Raw genomic sequence first — 16,879 nt, forward strand, 5'->3', positions numbered from 1 at the left:
TGCTGCACGATTCCTGTCAAATTATGCATGTTTGTGGGTTCAAATAATATGAGTGTTGGGGAGTGTGATGGCATCTGTGAAGTTTGACACTGCCACTCATGTGCAACTTTGACATGTGTATCCGACCATTGTACAGTGCCCTGAGGCCTGTGTTCTGCCTCTCCCTGTCTGCAGCGTCGACTGATGAAGAGGGCGGAGACGGTGCTGTGGAGCACAGAGGCAGGGATCGCTCCGCCAGCCGGAGACGCAAGGCCCAGCTCTCCTCCCACATTGTCATCTTTTCTGGGAGTGAGGAGTCTGGTGCCGCATCCCTGGCTGCAGCTGCCGAGGGAAGGTCCAAGAGGCAGAGGTTGGAGGTGGACTCCTCGGCAGCAGCAGGGGAAGCTGAGCCCCCACAGGGGCCTATGGTGGAAGATGGCACAGAGTCGTCCAGGTTGGTAGGGAGTTTGGTTGAGGAGGAGGCCGTGGAAGGCCCACGCATGGGGCCTGGAGGGGGCATTCCACTGGTGCTAGTGGTGCAGTCCAGGAAAAGGGACAGGAGGCAGCACAGGCCGCCGCGGAGGTGCCTGTGTGTAATCCTGTCCCCGATCCTGTGACTGCATCATCCCGCACCAGGAAGGATGCCTTCGTCCAGACCCGTTTTCAGCGAGGGGATGCACATACAACAACTGGCCTTCCTCTCCCTGCAGACGTGACAATCCGGGACCGGGTTGAGCCTGTCCTAGTTGGGGTGGTGTTGCCTCAACGTGGTATTCAGGATGACGTGCAGGGCTCTCGTGAGGACAATGCACATAATTTTGAATACCTCATAGGCTGCGTCGGCCTACTAGGACAGGTCACCCAGGCTGGGTTCCTCCGTGTGCTGGATCTTCTAGCAACCCCCTCCTCAACTGAACCCCCTATGCGCCAGTCGTCTTCCGTGCCATCTTCCTGCCCAAGTATCACCTGGGCACCCTGTGGAGCTGCCCCTGAACCAGCGGCCAGGCTGGTGAAGGACACATCCCTGCCACAGTCAGGAGTCAGAGGTCCAACAGGGGTGGCCACCCCAACAACTGGACCCCAGCAAGAGGAGGACGTGCAGGCATCGACCAGCAGCGCACATGCATGGCATCAGCAGGCCCAAGGTGGGAGCCATGATGGCTCGGGGCCTTCAACATCAGAGGGGCAGGCATCGGCCGGAGGGCAGGAGGACCCTGGATTGGGAGGGTCTTCCGTGTGGCAGCGGTTGGGCCAGCGGATAGATGCGGAGCGGCGGCGGGCAGAGGAGGCACGGCTCACTATGGTCAGGGCGGAGAACTCCATGCGCAGGGCATTGAGGCGGGCTGAGTGCCTCGAGGCAACTCGCAGAGAGTTGGAACAGGCCATGACTGCATCCTTGCGAGACCTTGAGGCCGGAGAAGAGGCCCGCCTGCGGGACATCCACATGGAGTTCGATGATGCCATGGTCTGGAACATCAACGAGTGAGTTGTTGAACTTGCCCGCCGCCATTGTACATAGTTCGTTAGTGTTAGGTTTCCTTTGTTTTTTTTTTATTTTGGAGTTCATGGACATTGCTCCACTTCGTGTATATAGTTTTTTCTTCATAGGACTTTTTTGTAGGTTTCCTTTTGTTTGTGGATCATGGACCATTTCGACTTCCATTGTATATAGTTGCAGACTTGTACATACTTTCTTTTTCAATATTCCCATATTCCCATGGATCAATGGTTTTCTTTTATTTGGATTATGTTTTTCTTATAGACATTGGCAATGGACCACTTTTTTATTCAACATGACATATTTTTTTTTCTTCATTGGATTAACATTTGTTTTGTAATATCTGTCATTTTACATTGATTTTCATGTTTCATTTCCTCTATGTCAGTTCATTATGTTTTTAATACATTTTTTCTAACTTCAAAATTGGTGTTGTGTTCTATCATTGGTTCTGTGCTTGTCTCATTGAACATTGCCTCAGTCAAGTGTTGCCACTGTGTGGTTCCATTGTGCATTCCTGCATGGGCATGGTGGTTCATTTAAGACTGTCATGGCATGGGTAATTTGGAGTGGGTTCTGTGGATGGTTGCATGCTCCTACTGGGGGGTAAGAGGGTGAGGGTTGGCATTAGGGACATGGGTCTGTTTTGTTAGGACCTGTTGTTTGGTGGGGCCATGTGTCAGGGCCTGCTGGCAGGTGCCCATCACTGTAAGTCGGGAGTCTTCTGTTCCAGCAGGGGTGGTCACTGCAACTGGACCCCTGCAGATGGCAGATGTGCAGGCACCAAATGGCAGGGCATGGTGGCAGAAGGCAGGCAGCAGCAGATGGCTCGTGGGAGGCTGCTTGGGGCTCTGGGGGGCAACAATTCGGCCTTCTGGGCAGGAGCGTGGTCTTCCGTGTGTTGTCGCGTGGCCAGCTTGATACGGAGTGATTTGGCACGTGAAAAAACAGCCCGTCAGCGTGTAATTCGAGGAAAGGCCCTTAGTACGTAAGCGCGTCTGTGACATAACACGTGTGGGAGTTTTCCTCGCCATGGGTTGAAGGTCCCACGTGGGTTTCCATCGCTCTGTACGTGCTCTTCGTGGGATGCAGTACGTGTATTCCGGGGGTGCGCGTGGACTTTTCAATGCATTTTCGCGGGCGCGAGCAAGGTATGTGTATTCCGAGGGGTGTGCAGGGAGTTTTACATGAGTTTTCACTGGTGCGAGCAGGGTACGTGTCTTCCGAGGGGTGCGTGTGGAATTTCACACACGTTTTTGATAGCGCGGGTGGGGTACGTGTATTCCGAGGGGTGCGCGTGGACTTTTACATGTGTTTTCGATAGTGCGGGCGGGCTGGCTACGTGTATTCCGAGGGGTGCGCGTGGACTTTTACACGCGTTTTCGATAGCGCGGGTGGGCTACATGTATTCTGAGGGGTGCGCATGGACTTTTACACGCCTTTTTCGCTGGTGCGAGCGGGGAACGTGTATTCCGAGGGGTGCGCATGGACTTTTACACGCCTTTTCGCTGGTGTGAGCAGGGTACGTGTTTTCCGAGGGGTGCGCAGGGAATTTTCCACGCGTTTTCGTGGTTGGGGGGCTGTATGCTGGTCCACTGGCCTTTGCACCATGTAGGGGATTTATGCGATGTTTTTGGCGCATGGGGCGGGATTGGGAGAGTCACTGGCACTGCTGCAGAGTCGCTGCGCCGCTCTGCACCATTGCTGGTTATGGATGTTGAAATCCATGAATACACTGTGCGTTGAAATGGTTTTTGACGCACGCGGCTGGCGCAGACTGCCGCACATGCACTCTTTGCACCAGCCGCGTGCACCACATGTGATGCGAATTCTATGAATTACCTCCTATCTCTCTTGAGTAGTCTAATGTATCTCTTTGGAATTTACTTATCTCTAGAATAATTGAAAGTCAGTTTCTTGACATTTTGGTAATTTTACATACATATGTCTTTCAGAACCCACTGTGACCCTTAGATGACTGCATTTCTGCATCATCATTACAATGCGAGGCTCCTGTTTCTAGCTAGGCTCTATTCACAATGATACACACCCTTTTTTAGAAATAGGAAGGCCAGGAGAGGAAATAAGAAAGCTAAGAGGGAAGAAAAAGACAGCAAATTAGTTATCAACATTTCTATTAAATCTTTCACCAAACTACAAATTGATCTCCTCAGCTTAGGTCGATCATTTGTAACTATGAACAATTCCAATGTATTCAAGGAAGAAATCAACATAGCCAAATTGACAAGGAAAATTAGACTCAACCTATTCTTTGGCTCAATTCCACCGATTGAAGAACAATCACAAATATTTGACTTCCTTCAAATGAAATCCAAAAGCACATTTATCAATCAATACGCAATTCAGCACTAGAGATATTTGAATCCAAAATGCTGAAAGACATTAAATCCAGCAAATGTTTTGATATACAAGGACAAAATGTGAGAAAAAATGAGTTTAAATTGCTAACACAACTATCTGAAGACAGATCAATTGAAATAAAACCTGCAGATAAGGGAGGGGCTGTTGTCATCATGGACTTTGACTTTTATCAGAAGAGTTGTGTTCACCTTTTAAATGACAATGACACTGTCAAGGATGGCAGTCTGTCAAGAGTGGCACAGGGCACCCAGGTAGTTTTTGGGTGGCTGTGCTGATGTAAGGTGACAGATAAGCACACACAGCAGGAAGCTGAACAAGAAAGAAGATTAGGCAACAGTAGCTGTGAACAAAAAAGGGGCAGGGAATACAAATGTACACACAAACTGGATTCCCTCTTGGGGTGTATGCAGAAACATGAAAGAGTGTTCCACGGACCTTTGGAAATCCCAGCCTTTTGCACAGATTGCTATTACAGGGGCCCACTCTGTATGCTCAAGGCTGGGAAACAACAGCAGTGGGTGTCTGTACCTGAACCCTAAGGCACGAACAAGGTAAAAGTACTTCACAATACTGAAGCCTGTATGGGTCCAGCAGGAACCAAACAATGACACGAAGTACAACACTGAAAACGTGACAAGGGAAGGGGCAGAGGTTGCCTGCGGAAACCAACAGTTAAGCTCTGTAAAAAGGATTTACATAAGACACAAGTGAAGACAAGAACAGAAATATCCAGGGAAAAGGAAGTCAAAGAGAACAAGGTTCAGAACAGAATCCGGAAGAAAGGAAGGGCAGAAACATAGTATCTAACTGTAGGGAATGGAGACCAGAAATTGTACACGGAATAGTAGAACAGTAACTCAGGGGTGGAAAGACAAGAGAAAGCTAGCAGAAGGAAATGAAGGAAACAGTATAACTGAAATGGATAACCTAAGGGGAGGACAGAAGACTCAAGGAAGAGAAGGACAGGGATCAAGAACAGGGGTTGCCAACAAGGAAGAGAGCAAGGGAGAAGTAACCAGGAAACAGAGGGGCTGCAAACAAGAAAGCAGGGCTGGAGTAATAGATGGCACAAGGTGCAGGCAAACTGTTGAGGACTGCACAGGACTGTAGTAGGCTACAAGGCAGGGAGTCCAGAGGAGCAGGACAGAGAGCTGTAGTAGGCTGAGGACAGAGAGCCCAGAGGAGCAGGGCAGCAAGGAGCGAGCCCAGAGGAGCAGGGCAGTGAGGCAGGGAGTCCAGAGGACCAGGGCTGAAGGCAGAGGAGTGTAGCAGGCTGCAAGGCAGGGAGCCCAGAGGACCAAGGCTGAAGGCAGAGGAGTGTAGCAGGCTGCAAGGCAGGCAGCCCAGAGGAGCAGGGCAGCAAGGCACTGGATCAGAAGCAGGATAATACGGCAACAGGAACAGCATACAAATCGAGGCTCAAGGCAAAAAGGGGCTGGGAGAACTCTTGATGCAATAGACTGTGCTCCTGCAGGCAGCTGCTTAAATACAGCCCTGCCCTTTACTGAGGCAGGATAATTGGCAGCGCCTGGAGCAACACACCTGAAGGTAATCTGCCTCCTCCCTCTCTGGTCCTGAGAAGGTGGAAGCAGCACTGATCGCTAGGGTTTCTGGGGATTGTAGTTCCAATAGTGATGAATGGGAATAGCCAGGAAATTATAACTGTAGCAAGGTGCATTATGGTACATGTAGTTAGGTGAATTAAATAAGAAAGTACCAAATTATTGCAAATGGAAATTAAGGACCAAAGTGTGAATAGGGGTTGTTCAAAGAGTATTATGAAGATAAATGAGTTCCAAATAGTCCATGATGGTTGCCAATTTGTGTGCCAGTGGCACAGGCATGACAGACACTTACAGGCTGCTAGAGAATGACTCAACATCCAACATTCAACCTATTATTGAGCAAATTCTAAGCAATGTCCAAAACAAGAGATTGCTGAGTTAATACATTTCCTATTAAACCTGTGTTTTACAGACTTCCCAAAATTCATAAGAACTTGCAAGACCCTCCATTCAGACCTGTTGTTTCTGCAACTGATAGAATCTTTGATCCCATAGAGCAACATTTAGACAAACTCCTGAAACCACTAGTACAGAAAACCCCTACGTATTTGAGAGATATCACTCACTTCCTGAACACATTAGGAGAACTTAAGACATTCCATAATAACTGGACTCTATTTACCTTAGACGTCCAAAGTCTCTACACTTCTATCCCACATAGCAAAGGCCCTGAAGCAATGGAATGGCTTTTACTTCAAGAAGAGTACTTCCAATCCAATAAGATTTTTACATTAGAATTGACCAAGATGATTCGTTCCAACAACTTCTTCAGAAATAATCACCAATTCTATTTTTATATCTCTGGAACATTGATGGGCTCAGCCATGGTGCCTCTCTATGCAAACATATACATGTACACATTTGAATTTCACTAAATCCTAAAGCACCCTATTTGGCCAAGTAAATTAGCAACTTGGAAAAAATACATCAACAACATCTTTGGGATTTGGAAAGGCTCAAGAGATGAACTTACAGTGTGTTTCAGTACCTCCATGAATGCAAGCCAAGAATCAAATTTACGGTAGAGATAAGATGCCCAATTGTTCACTTTCTAGATGTAAAAATTACACCAACCAATAATATCCTAAGCACATCAATTTATAGGAAACCAAATGATGTCAATAACACCCTTCATAATACCTGCTACCATCTGCAACACTTGAAGAATAATCTTTCCCTGAGCCAACTATTAAGATTGTGAAGAATTATCTGTGATAAAAACGAATGTATTGAGTCTGCCAAAGACCAAATAGAAAGATTCAAAGCCAGAGGCTATCCAGACTTGGTCTTATCAGAAGCCAAGACCAAAAGTATTACATACAATAGAACATCTATATTCAAAAATAAAAGAAACAATGATGAATCACCACTGATATATCTAATCAATTGTCTCCTCAAAAAGAACTGGAAGATTAGACGTCTAGACCCACAATTGTTTACATTATTCCCTAGACCACTGATGACAGCATATATAAGAGGATGCACCATTCAAGATCATCCAGTGAAAGCTGAAAGGATTGTGAATCAGAGCCATCTATTTCTCAACAAACCAAACCAAGGCACTTGTCCCTGTCTTAACTAAAGTAATAGTCAGTTTCCTGACATTATGGTAAATCGAACATACATATGTCTTTCAGAACCCACGGTGACCCTTAGAAGACTGCATTTCTGCATCATCCTTACAACGAGAGGTTCCTGTTTCTAGGTAGGCTCTTTTCACCCCAACCCTCCCCTTTACTCTTTTCAGTTATCATAAGCACACTGATTATAGTATTACACTTCTTACCATAGGTTGATGCCTTGAACATTCCACAGGCGATCGTCCCCTGACACAAATGATTAATTGAAGACGAATGGCATAACTACAGTGAACTAGGTAATGTGACATTGGGCCGTTATAAATGGTGCTGGTGCATCCGACCTCCCCATTCCCGTTCAGCCCTATTGGGCCGAATGGGAATGGGAATGGGAAGCATCTTTTTTCCGGCGCCCGCAAATTGGCAAATACTAGGTCCGGCGGGGCCGGAATGCCCCAGTAATTGCCCATTCGCATGCGCTGGACATTTTCGGAAGTTTGGTGGCAGCCTGCCAGTTTTACCAGCAAGGCTACCGCCAAACTTATAATGAGGCTCATTCTTCCAAGCAGTATATATTAACATTGGAATGCCAAATACGGATTTCTGAATTTCCTATTAGTCTCCTTGAAGTAGTGTTCTGACCTGGTATTATTTACTTGTTTGTAGATTTGGGAAGGTCGAAACTTGAAACACAGTGACCACTCTAAAGCAAAGAATACCGCTCCTGACATAGGGATTGTTATCCCGAAACGCATTGAGCTTATGTTGATTCTGTATAATTTTGGATAACCTGACATGACCATGATTGTTATGGTTATTGTAAATATAAACATTGATTTTTTATCTGTATATTTGATATTAAAAATTGATGATATCAAATTCAATACATACACCTTAACTTATGCTTAACTCTGTGTGAGGTTTTACACATTTAAATATGTGTGCATGGAAGGGAAGTGTCCTTGAATTCTGGACACAACTCTCTTTTCTCATTCGTTAGTGATGACTTTCTGTGCCAGAGCTGTTTTTTTTCTTCCATACACCCTCCATTAATTTAAACACTTAGAGCATTTCTATCAATTATACCTTAAACTGATGTGCTTCCCAGACATATACGGTCTTACACAATTAGTTCTCTGCAAGCCAAGCATGATCCTCGGACCTACACGCGAATATGCCACCAATAGAACCATCTAGGCATGCAGAGTAGGACCACCCCCCCTTGTTCCGGGTGCAGAAGAGCCGGAAGCCCCAGCCTGAGACACATAATCAAAAACACTGTAATAAGCGAGAACCGGTTGAGTGGATGTAATAAGAACCATGGCAGCCTCCCTCTTGTTGACAATAGAGTGAGATCCTGTGAACACCAGCTCTATTCCTCTTGCTGCAGGAATCGTCTCTCCCCTTCCTTGTATCTGAGGCCTGTCTTTCTAACCTCATTCACTTCAGTCACCCTATAAATTCCCATTGTGTCTTCATGGCTTCTTATGATTAGTTGCAATAAAGCATATGCAAGCTTGGTCCACGTATGTTCTGATTCTTGCGATTTCACTCTGGCAAAAGAAAGGAAAGGTTCTTAGCATTATGTAAATGCATTGTCCTCTACCTTAAGGAGTTATGCGCATGTTTTTCATGTCTACAAGTAATAAACTAGTGCATGTTCATGTAGCTTCATGCATAAATGCATATTTGTTTCATTGCTAATGCGGCTATGTCTTGATGTGTCTATGACATCATCAATGCCTGGCTTTCTTTTCAGTAGATCTGGTCCATTGATGAGACTTCTTTCTCCTCAGAACCATCAACTGGATATGGTTTGAATGGCTGTCTGAGAGAATATCTCTTGTCATATCTGTGGTACATTGTTGTAGTCGGTGACTGACCAAACAGCGAGTTACACCTTTCATTCTTCATTCTGCGAGTCGACAGTTGCATGAGGGTCAAACAGGCAATTCCGGGGACCCTCTCTACAATCCCCCCTCTCGTCGACTTGTCGACTACACCTCCAGCCTTGTTCATCTTCAGCTTTGGGAGCCTGGTCTTTGTCACTCCCCTTAGGTGTCCATAGAATCTCGCATGATCATCCAAGCACCATGTCATGTAACTGCAATCTCCTCCAGGATTGCACCAAACCCATTTTCCCCAGTAGACTTTGGTGTCATAGGGATACGTGAACAATACTCCAGCCGGAAACAGAGGACAGTCTGTTAGCTGGGCTCTCAGTGTATCTCAAGCCTTTACTATCTTGTCATCGTCTGCTTCCAAATCTACTAGCACTTTCATACCTACACTATTTTATTTGTATTTATTTATTGCATTTGTTACATGCCCAAACCCAAGGGTATCACAGTGTTGGTTACTTAAGAAACTTAGCTTGTTACGATCTTAGGGTTCTGGTTACATACATACGTTCGGTTTCAACATATTAATAAACATTGACAGTCTGAGGGTTCTGGTTACACACATAGATTTGGTTTCAGCATATTAGTAACATTGACGGTCTTGATTAAGATCTTAGTCAAATTTGTCAAAGAGCCCGGTTTTGATAATTTTCTTAAAACGGTGGTTTGATTGCTCATTTCTAATGTGAGCCGGTAGCATGTTCCAAAGCATTGGTGCGGCTACTGTGAAGCTAGAGTCTCCCGCCCTTTTGCTCTTGTAGCGAGGACCATTTAGGGGAATGCTGGTGCATGATCCTACGGACCGAGTGGAGACATTTAGGGTTACACTGTTGTTCATATAGATGGGAGCATCACAAGATACATTTATGGGCAGTGATCAGGGCTTTAAAGAGGATTCTCGCTTTGACTGGGAGCCAATGAACGTGTTTTCCAATATGGGAGATGTGTGCATTCTGTTTTAAGCCAAAGGCCACACGTAGGGCTTTATTCTGAAGTATTTGCAATTTGGCAAGATTCATAGTAACAGTATGTTACAGTAATCTAGTTTTGAAAAGATGAGGGCTTATGCTAGGATGAGGCAGTTCTGAGGAGTGAGGAATAGTCGGCTAAGTGAGATAAGTTTCAAAGTATAGGCAGTGAATGAGTATAGGGTGTTGATGTGCTTGATCATGGAGAGGTTAACATCCAGGTAGATGCCTAGTGTTTTTATTTGTTTCAAGACTGGGATGGAGGTGCCATCAATATTTATGGCAGAGTAGCTATCATCTAGGGATTTAGGTGGGCGGGAGAGACTACAATGAGGATCTCTGTTTTCCCGTCGTTCAGGCATAGGCTATGAGTGACCATCCAGTTTTGGATGATTGCATGGATCTTATTAATGGTGGTAGTGTCTTGTTTGTGGTCCCCAGTGATAGGAATCAATATCTGGGTGTCATCTGTGAAATGGGTGTGGATGACACCCATGGCATCAAGTGCTGGCAAAAGTAGGTTAGTGTATGCATTGTACAGTGTAGGCGAGAGGCAAGAGCCTTGAGGGACACCTAGAGGTACTGTGATGGGGTCAGCAGCCTCATCGCCAATAAAGACTCTGGAAGTGCGTTCTGATAGGAATGATTTGATCCATAGGGTGGATCCTGGGAAAATGTATGTTTTTAGCCAGAGCAAGGCACAGGTTGTCGGGGCCTACCAGGTCAAAAGCAGCTGACAGGTCACATAGGGGGAAAATGCCTATGTTCCCAAATCTCGGATGCTGCCCATCTGGATTTTTATGTCTACTAACGCTGTTTCAGTACTATGTTTGGGGCTGAAATCTGATTGTCTGGCTCATAACAGGTGATTGCTTTCCAAGTAGTGTTGGATTTGAGTGTTGGCTACTCGGTCAATATCTTCAGTAGGAAGGGAAAAGTAGTGATGGGGCGATAGTTTGTAGGTATGGTGGGATCAAAGGAAGGTTTCTTGACTAGTGGGGTTACCCAGGCCGATTAGATGCCGGACGGGACTAAGTTGGAGGAAAAAGCGTTGTTAATGGGCACTATGGCTGGTGCACAGAGTTTAACCAGGAAGGCGGGAAAGCTGTCACCTTTGCAGTTGGAGGGTTTAAGGGTGGTGATGGTGGCCAAGACCTGATCTTGGGATACTTTACTAAATTTGAATTGGGATACAAAGGTAACAGCGTTAGTGCTAGGTAAGTGAGAGGGCATACTTTTGCAGCTAGGACATTTCTTTTGTTCTTTATTTTCTCTTGTAATGTGAGGATTTTGTGTGCCAGCGCATTTTGAATGGTGGTACGCCAGGCTTTGACTGATTGGGCGAGTGCTACAGTGGGAATGGGTGACTCTAATTCCCTAACTATGGAGAATAGTTATTTGGCACTTGACGACGTATTAGCAATGCGGGTGTTGAGGTGGTTTGCTTTGTGAGCTACCACTGTCGATTTGCAGATTTTAGTTGTTGCGGCAAGTGCAATAGCTGAATTAGTGGAAGGGTTCTTTTTGTGAAGGGTCTACAGTGTTCTTTGGTTTCAGCGTAGAGTATGAGTTCTTCATCAAACCAGAAGTTCACTCACTTTGGTTTGTGTGGGATTTTGGAAATGAATGTGGCTGCTATGTCGTGAGTAGTATTCAGACATGCGTGATAAAGAGTGGAGATACTGTCAGGGTTAGCATCTGCGGAGGAGTGGGTCTTGACCACGTCTGCAAGTATAGAGATGAGACTTTCTGGAGTGAGTTTACAGGTATTTCTGATGGAAATAGGTCTATGACTGGCAGGTGGTGGAACCTGTGCCTTCGTAGTGAGGATGTCAAATTGTATTAGAAAGTGGTCAGACCAAGTAACTTCAGAGATGGATTCTAAGTTAATAGTTACATTGGATGTCAGAAACCCAGTCAAGGATTCTTCCTTTATTGTGAGTTGGAGAGTTGACAATTTGTGTGAAGTGCATGTCATGGTGGGCAGAAGTGAGAGCGTTGGCTTTGTGGTCTAATTTATGGTCAAATCCAAGTTTAATATCTCCTAACATAAAGAATATGGTGAGTGGTTTCAAAAGAGGAGTGATGAGCAAAGGAATGTCGAGTTTGGGCTTGTTAGTGTGATTAGGTTGTCTGTAAATAAGTAGGAAGTTGAATGTGGTTTTCAGGCCTGTAGTGAGCTTCAGGAGCAAGAGTTCATATCCTGGAACAGGCTCTATGTGGCATGGTCTAAGCTGCATAGTTATTTAGAGATTATTGCTACTCCATCCCCTATGGTATCCTGGTGGTCTGTCCTGAGGATACTATAGTATTGAGGGAATGCTAGAGCAAGAGATGGGCCTGACGCTGGGTGTAGCCATGATTCCATGATAGCTAGGAAGTAGATGTTGATCAAGTAGTAGATCGTGGATATCACTGGCATGAGCTCCTATGGAGCCAGCATCAATCAGGGCACCTTTGAGACTAATGTTGTTGGCTATTGTGTGGGGCAGGGAGTCCTTATCAAGGGTGGTGGGGGCGGCAGCAATAGGATCCTTATGCGTTGTCATCCTCTGCTCCTGCTGTGCAGTGGGGGGTTCACTCTGAACTGTGCTAGCGAGTGTATACAACAGTGTGGTGTTAGTAATGTGTGGTAGGGGGCCAGTAGGTGTGGTGGTAGTTAAGTAGGTGTGGTGGTAGTGCTGGCGTGTACGTGAAGAGAGTCTAGCTTGTCTGGCTGGTCCTAGTGCAGTTAAGGTGCTATGCTGCAGGGCTGCTAGTGTTCTGGAGCTGCAGCGCACAAGACGAGTTGTGCCTGTGCATGGAGCGGTGGGCCCTAGCTGTGCTGTTGTGAGGGGTGATGTGTGTGTGAGCAATAAGGGTGGGTAAATGGCTTGAGCATCCGTTTAGGAGGTGATGGAATTTTACGGGTGGTCTTGGGATTGCACTCGGTGGACATTTTGGTAGGCTTAGATGAAGGTTGCTGGAGCTGCGCAATAATGAGTTTGGGCAGGCGCAGGGTTCCTAGGTCTAGTGCTTGAAGATAGGGTGATGGCGATGTGACAAGCGGGGTGTTCAAGGGCTTCTGTGAAGCTGGGATTAATAGCTGTTAGCTAAACGTCAGATAGCAGTGTATAAGGCAGTATAAATGGGGATACTTTTGGGAGGGAAGGAGTCGGGCATGGGGTAAGGAGGTTGCGTATTCAGTAAAAGCGAGCAAGGCAATATTCAACTTGCATACAGGCATCAGCAGTACAGTGAAGTGCGCTGGGTGAGGTTTGGTACATTTTGGCCCTGCGGGCTGTGGTTTCTCTAGGTACACACAGTGGGCAGCTGAAGGCTGGGGAAAGGGGCATCAGCCTTTCCTTTCTGTCTCCACTTTCCGATCGGATGATGCTGAGAGGCTTATTGGCATGCCGCATACATCCGGAATCTGAGAGGTTGGAGGGGCTTGCTGAGCAAGCGGCCTGCACAGGCACATCTAGATTGGAGAGGGGCTATGGATCCTTCTAAGCAAGTTGAACACTGGCTTAGGAATGGCTGGGCCAGGAGTCTTGCTAAAGCAATTGCATACGGCGGTACAGCATGAATGCAGTATACAGTATAGGTCTAGATTTGGATACGGCCAGAGGACTATCTGAGCATAGGCATGCAGGGCATGTCTAGAATGGAGAGGGGCTATGGAACCTATTGTGCATATTGGATACTGGCCTAGGTTTGGATGAGCCAAGGGGGTTTGCTAAGTATATAAAATGCAGTGGCGGAATTAGGTTTGAGAGCAACTATAGAGCCTGCTTAAAATGTGGACGTTCGCCTGGGTCTGGATTGGGGTAGAAGGGCTTTCTAAGCATATAGCGTACAGTGGCACAGCATTAATGGTACATGCAGTATATGCCTGGATTCAGATAAAGCCAGAGGGATTGCTAAACACATATTTGTTTATTTGTTTGTTTGTTTATTCACTTATTACGCGCACCAGACCCAGAGGTAATAGGGCGTGACAGAAAGGAAATGCAAGGCTTACATAGTTATGCAGTAAACAGGTATGTACAAAAATAATGCAGAGGCTTCAGATATATACAGGCACAAAGTGAAGTAAAAATATAACATCTATAGAACTGCAGTAATATATCATGTACAAGTATACAAGTTGCATAAAGCTACACTCTGTGGAACAGTAAGAGTGTGCTAACTAAGATTACAGCAATATGCAATGGTCAAATATACAAATTATGGGAGGTAGTACTCCTTAGGATACTTAGATTTGTAGGTGAGCAAGATACCACTTGAGTTACTACAAGTGGTGACAGGGTTAATTTTGTTTGGACAGTGAGGGGATGAGAGGGAATAAATAATTAAATCTGCATGGACAGAAGCGTTGGGAGATTATTGGTCAGACAAGATAATGTGTTTTAAGACATTTTTCCTAAAGAGTAGGTATGGTTTGTCAGTTCGCAAGTCTTGTGGAAGTGAATTCCAGGTTTTTCCCGCCTTTACAGGGAAACTATTACCACCAATAGTGGTGAGCCTATATCTAGGTATAGCCAGGCAGTTAGTATTGTTGGCTCTAGTTGGTCTAGTTTATCTGTCAGGTAGTTTATCTGTCGGGTAGCTAGGAGCAGTGTTATTGAGAGCTTTATGAGTCAGAGACAGTGCCTCATTACGACCCAGGCGGTAAGTTACCGCCTGGGCCGTGACTTTACCACCATGGCGTAAACTATGTTTACGCCATGGTGGTTGGCGGACTTACCGCCCCATTCCGAGGTTGGCGGGGCGGTAAGTCCCCAATCCCCATTTACCCTTCCCCATTCCCATTTTTGCCCCATAGGGCATAATGGGAGTGGGGAAGGCGTTAATTACGCCACCGTAAATTACGGTGGCATAATTAACTCCATGGTCCCTTAGCGTCATGGATTTTAACACCTGCTAAAAGCAGGTGTTAAATCCGCCATGGCGCTAAGGGACCTCGTACTCAGGCGGTAAGGGTCGGCGCTGTTTACGCCGGCGTAAACCCCTTACCGCCTGAGTCGTAATGAGGCCTAGTGTCTTAAGCTGTATTGTGTTGCTCGTAGACAGCCATTTATGTTGGTGTCTGATGGAGGAGATATGAGTTATTTTATTTATGCCTAGGGCTGCTCTTAAGGCATTGTTTTGTAATATCTGGATCTTTCGGATAGTAATTTTACTGGCACCACAATATAAGGCATTACAATAGTCAATTCTAGAGAGTATTAAGGCTCTAGCCAAGATCAGACAACTATCATCTGAGAGGAATGGCTTACATACTCTTAACAACTTGCAAGTGTGAGCTGTGGATGACGTTAAAGACTTTAGCTGTTTGTCAAAAGATAATGTAGAATCCAAGTAGAAACCAAGGGTTTTTACTTCCTTGGAGACTTTGATGGTATTACTGTCAATGTTAAATGAGGAAAACTCCTTACCTAGTTTTCTGATATTAGCCTGTGTACCAAGGATTATCAACTCAGTCTTGTCGTCGTTTAAACATAGGCCATGAGTGGCCATCCATGCTTGGATGACAAGGTATATCTTATTCACTAACTCTGTGTCCTTACTATGATCCCCAGAAAGCGGGAGGAGAATCTGAGTGTCATCTATATAATTCGTGTATGTGACACCCAGACGGTCCAGATCATCGAAAAAAGGGTTTGGTGAAGATGTTATAGAGAGTTGGCGAGACACATGAGCCCTGCGGAACACCGCACAGAATGGGGGTCGGGTCAGCCGCTGCCGAAGGGGAGAAAACTCTCATAGTTCTCTCACTCAGGAAGGATTCGATCCATCTGATAGCCTAAGGGGAGAAATGGGCGGCAGAGTCAAGGTGTCTGCAGAGGACCTTGTGGTCAACCAGGTCAAATGTGGCTGAGAGATCGAGCAAAAGCAGAAGTACTGTCCTTCCTCTGTCTCTCAGCTCATCTATTTGGGATTTTAAGTCAATTACAGCTGTTTCTGTTCCGTGTAATAGGCGGAAACCAGATTGTCTATTACCTAACAGTTTGTGCAATTCAAGGTGTTTTTGAATTTGAGTATATGCTGCTTTGTCCAAAATTTTTAGTAAAAATGGAACCGTAGTAATGGGGCTGTAATTAGTGGGGATGAGAGGATCTAGTGTTTGCTTCTTGAGTAGAGGGAGTACCAAAGATTGTTTAAGGTTAGCAAGAATAGAGCCTGTAGCAAAGGAGGTGTTGATCAGTTTAGTGTTGAAAGGAGATAGTTCCCTGGGAGCATCTTTTATTAGTTGTGCTGGGCAAGTATCGCCTTTGCAATTAGAAGGTTTCAGTGACAGGATTATTTTCTCAACTTCCAAAATAGACATTTTGGCAAAGTGGAAAAGATTATTGTGTGCCGTTAGTGATACACTAGGCAAAAGTTTTTGGGGCGAATACTGTAAATTCAGTGCTTCTTTTTTTGTTACATTTTATTTTGGAGCATGTTGATTTTGTTAGCTAGCGCCTGCTGGATGTCTGTACACCAAGATTTATCTTTAGTACAAATATCAGGTATAGCTATTGGGGACTCTAGTTCTTTTAGAATGGAGAAGAGTTCTTTCATGCTAGAGTTGGATTTGGCGATGCGTTCATCATAGGAGTCACGTTTGGCCCGACAGATTTCTTTCCTATAAGGCAAAGAGAGTGAGGTTAATTTAGCTTTGTTCTGATTAGTGGGGCAAAGTCTCCAATTAGTTTCACTCTTTCTCTTCAAGAATCAAAGGTCTTTAAGTTGTGGCGTAAACCATTTGTTTAAGTGGGAAGTTGGTTTACTGGATCTTAGTTTAAGGGGGGCGATTTCATCCAGTGTAGTGAGCATAATCTTATTATATTCATGCACTAGGATGTTGGGATCAAGATTTTCAGACAGTGCGTTCAGGGTAGGGAGTATTGCAGGGATTACTTTCTCTGCTGAGATACTTTTTTTTATTTCTAGTGAGGCAGGGTGGCGCTAATGGTAGAGCTAGTGGAGTAGGTCTTGCAGTGGATAGGTAGAAGGACACCAGTGAATGGTCTGACCAAGA

Source organism: Ambystoma mexicanum, chromosome 13 (genome assembly GCF_040938575.1).
Source record: "Ambystoma mexicanum isolate Mex_15411 chromosome 13, UKY_AmexF1_1, whole genome shotgun sequence".
NCBI classification, from domain to species: Eukaryota; Metazoa; Chordata; class Amphibia; order Caudata; family Ambystomatidae; genus Ambystoma; species Ambystoma mexicanum.